At 33.5% G+C, this 4,729-nt stretch overlaps 1 pseudogene; it reads right to left on the reverse strand.

Annotated features, from left to right (window-relative positions):
- Nucleotides 1–449: 449 nt before the first annotated feature.
- LOC132012090 (ragulator complex protein LAMTOR5-like) lies at nucleotides 450–729 on the reverse strand (annotated as a pseudogene).
- Nucleotides 730–4,729: the final 4,000 nt, after the last annotated feature.

Here is a 4,729-nt window from a genome sequence, read left to right on the forward strand (position 1 = left end):
CGTATATGTAGGAATCCAGATGACTTTTACATACTGACCTTTTGTCCTGTGACCTTGCTAAACTCATTCATTAATTCAAGATTTTATTTTTGTAAAGTCTTTGGGATATTCTATACTCATAATCATGTTTTCTGTGAATACATACATTTTATTTCTTCCTTCCCAATGTTTTTTTTTCCCCCCTCCAACTAGATTTATTGAACACAGGAAATTTCTATATACAAAGTGACTTGGATTTGTTACTTCAAAACATGATCCTTTCTTACTAATATTTTGATAACTTAGTCTATTGAGTATCAAAATGAAGCTCACTCTAAAATTAATAGGGAAGTGCCCAATGCATGCCAAATGAGTGGTCTACCCACTGGAACTTTAATTGTTCTACAATATAATTAGCATAGGTAGGATGCAGCCCCTATGACAGACTGCTGGAGAACTGATATGACATGTTAAGAGGTCATTTTGCACACTGCTACTGTGATGCTGTCATGTTTCTGGATCATAATGCTCCCATTATCTGATTCTACACACACCACAGGAGAATCATTTGGGTCTGAGGTTAGCTTGCTGCTTGCTAGTCTAGAACAGATATGAATCCAGCATGCTAATCTGACAGGCTCTCACAGAAGCCCAAATTAAGTCCTTGTGAATTTGTGTGCAAGATTCCAGTAATGGAAGGATTCTTCATTGTGTCCTCCAAGTGCTGCTCCAAGGTCACCTCCATCACACCCACTGTCCACCTGGTCTGGGATCCCATAACAAGTCCAATGTTTGTCTTTTTTTGTGTTTTTTTTTTCCTTGTTTTGCTGCACTACCTAGGATTTCCAGTGCAATGTTAAACAGAAGTGGGGAGAGAGGACATCTCTTTTATTATCCTAAAATTGGAAAAGAAGAATTTGGATTCTCACTGTTAAGAATGTTCTCAGCATTCGTTTTTTTCATAGAAACTCTTATTGAGTCCAAGAAGCTCCTTTCTTTTCCTGGTTGCTGAGACTTTTTATCATGAATGGATGCTGTACTTTGTTGAGTGTTTTTTTCCACTTATATTGATATGATGTGGTTTTTCTTCTTTAGTAATTTAATAAGGTAATTTATATGGATTATATTTGAAATGTGGAAGTACTCTCGTGTTTTCTTGAACAAACAAAATATCTTGCAGATATTTTATTAAGGATTTTTGCCTTGGTGTTTAAGGGACATTTAGGAATATGCTTTCTTGTTTGATTTTAGATTCAATTGTTTTCTCAATTGTCTTTCTGTTTTCAACTTTACTCATTCCTGCTGTAACTTTTATTAGTTTCTTCTTTCTGTTTGCTCTATTTATAACCTGCTTTTATTTCTCTAGTTTAAGTTGAATATTACATTATTGTTTTAGATCTTTCCTTTCTCCTTATATATGCATTTAATGCTATAATTCTTCCACTAAGAATTAATTCAGCTACAGCCCAAATTTTGATATATGACATTTTTCATTGAATTTAACATATTTTAAAATTTCTCTTATGATTCTTTTTTTGAGCAATGGATCATTATGCTTTTTAAAAAAATTTCCAGTATCTTGAGATTCTCCTGATATTTTTAACTAATTCCCATTTTAGTCTAAGAACATATATTGTAAGATTTTTGTTATTTCAAACACGTAAGACTTTTTTAATGGCCCAAAATATGATCTATCTTGATTAATGTTTCATGTACATTTGGGAAAAATGTATAGTCTGTGTTGTTGGGCGGAATGATTTATTAAGTATTAGTTAAGCTCAGTCAGTTGATAGTGCTCCTAAGGGTGTCTATATCCTTATAATTTTCTTCCTACTTATTTTATTAATTATCTGAAGAGGAATGTTGAAATCTCCAAAGATACTAGTGGATTTTTTTTCTCTTTTTGTGTATATCAGTTTTTGCTTCGTGCAATATGAAATTCTTTTGTTTCATGCATACATGCTTAGGATTTTTATGTATTCTTAATCAACTTCTATATCATTGTGTAATACCTTCTTAATCCTTAATGTTCTTCCCTGTTCCTATGTCTTTAAAATTAACAGAGCTACTCCAGTTTTCTTTAGGTTAGGGTTCATGTGTATCTTTCTTATCCTTTTATTTTCAGCTGAGGCCTTTACACTTAAAGTAGGCTTATTGTAGACTGCACAGAATTTCAGATTATGTTTTATGCATTCTAACAATCTCTGTTTGATTGGTGAGCTGAAAGTATTCATATTTGTCATAGTTATTGATGTAATTAAATTAAACGGTAACATTAGATGTCTGTTTTCCATTTTTCTCTTTTTCCCACTTACTTTTTCCTGCTTTCTCGAGATTAAGTAGGCATACTTTTTTAAGTTTTTATTTAAATTCCAGTTAGTTACATGGATGGAGTTAAGAGAGTATTGTGCTAAGCAAATTAAGTGGGCATTTTAAAATATAAAACTGCTTAGAAGAGATCAAATTTCAACTTTTTTTATTTTTTAAAATAAACTATCTTCAGAGAAGTTTAAAGTTCACAGAAAAAATTCAGGAGAGAGTACAAAGAGTTCTTGTATACCACACACTTACAACCTTTCCTACTATATATAAACTTTTCTACTATAGACAACCTTTTCTACCAGAGTGGCACATTGTGACAATTGATTAATCTACATGGACACATCATTATCAACCAAAGTCTGTAATTTACATTAGGCATCACTCTTAGTATTGTACCTTCTGTGGGTTATAACCACATAATGACATGGTATTGTAGTATCATATAGAATGGTATTACTGCCCCAGAAATCTTTTGTACTTAACCTACCCAATACATCCTCACAACAACCGCTGGAAACAACTGATTTTTTTTTTCCTTGCTGTCTCCAGTTTTGCCTTTCCTAGAATGGCATATAGTTGGATTCATGTAGTATGTAGTTTTTTCATAGTGGCTTCCTTCACTTAGTGATACTCATTTAAGTTCTTATCTTTTCATGGATTGACAGCTCAATTCTTTTAAGTGTTGAGTACTATTCACTGGCTGGATGTCCCAAAGTTTATTTATCCATTTCCCTACCTAAAGACATCTTGATTGCTTCCAAGTTTTGGCAGTTATTAACAAAGCTGCTATAAACATGTACAGAGTTTTGTGTGGACATAAGTTTTATATTTATTTGGGTAAATACCAACAAACACGATTGTTGGAAGAGCATGTTTGGTTTTATAAGAAACTGCCAAACTCTTCCAAACTACCCATACCATTTTGTATTTCCTAACATCAGTGAGTGAGAGTTCCTGTTGCTCCACATCTTTATCAACATTTGATGTTGTCAGTATTCTAAGTTTGGCCCATTAATTGTTTAATTTGCAGTTCCCTAATGACATACAAAGATACATATATCTTCTGTAGGAAGGTGTCTGTCAGAAGTTTTGTTCATTTTTTAAATTTCCTTACTGAGTTTCTTTTCTTTACCTTAGTTTCTGATTTATTTCACCTTCACCTGTCTAAAAGGACTTCTTTCAACATTTCTTACAAGGTGTGGATCCTGGGCATATATCCCCTTACATTCTTTTCATTCTTTCCTTTAAAAAAAAATATTTTATTTATTTATTTGAGAGAGTGTGTGTGTGTGTGAGCATGAACTGGGAGGCAGGGGGAAGAGGCAGAGGCAAAAGGAGAAGCAAACTCCCTGCTAATCAGAGACCCTGACCTCAGACTCAATCTCAAGACCCTGAGATTATGACCTGAGCAGAAGGCAGATGCTTAACCAACTAAGCCACCCAGGTGTCCCTCATTCTTAATTTTAATCTGATAAACTCTTTATTTCTCCTTCACTTTTAAGGAATGATTGGGCAATATACATATTTCTAGGTTTGTGTTTATTTTCTCTCAGTATTTTAAATATTTCATCTACTCTCTTCTTGCCTGCAGGATTCCTGAAGAAAAGTCAGATATACTTTGATTCTATGTCAGTAAGATATTTTTACCCATGGCTGCTTTCAAGATTTATTCTTCATATTTAATTTTTAAAATTTAAATATTACATTTTTGGCCTTTATTCTCCTTGGTGTCTTCTGAGCTTTCTGATGTGTGGCTTGGTGCCTAACATTAATTTTGGAAAATTCTCACTCAGTATTAATTCAACTAATGTTTGCTCCTTTCTTTCTTCTCCTTCTAGTATTTGCATTATGGGTATGTTATGCTCTTTGTAGTTGTCCTACAGTTACTGGATATTCTTGGGGCTTATTGCTTTCCTTTTTCTCTCTGCTTTTAAATTTAGGTATTTCTATGGAGCTCAAGCTCTAATTCCTTGAAATGTCTAGTATACTAATGAGCCCATCGAAGGCATTCTTCATTTATGTTACATTATTTTTACCTCTAACATTCTTAGAAATACTCTCTTAGCACTTTGGTCTCCCTACTTCTTATCTATCTGTTCTTGTATATTGTCTACTGTTTCCATTAACCTCCTTAGCATATTAATCATAGGTTTTCAAATTTAAATATCTCATCTGATATTTCCACCATTCTTGCGATATCTGACTCCAATTCTAATGCCTCTTCAATCTCTTCAAACTGTTTTTTGCTAGTTAGTGTGCCTTGTAATTTCTCAAAAGGCTAACATGACATACTAGATAAAAGGAATTGCAGTAAATGTGCAATTCCAGTAATGTGCTAGTAAGGGGGATATATCGTCTCCCCCCACCTCCTTGGTGAGTGTAGTCTTTTGAGTAGGTCAGACTTTTAGTGATCCTGTGTCCTTGAGCT

This window comes from Mustela nigripes, chromosome 1 (assembly GCF_022355385.1).
Source record: "Mustela nigripes isolate SB6536 chromosome 1, MUSNIG.SB6536, whole genome shotgun sequence".
NCBI classification, from domain to species: domain Eukaryota; kingdom Metazoa; phylum Chordata; class Mammalia; order Carnivora; family Mustelidae; genus Mustela; species Mustela nigripes.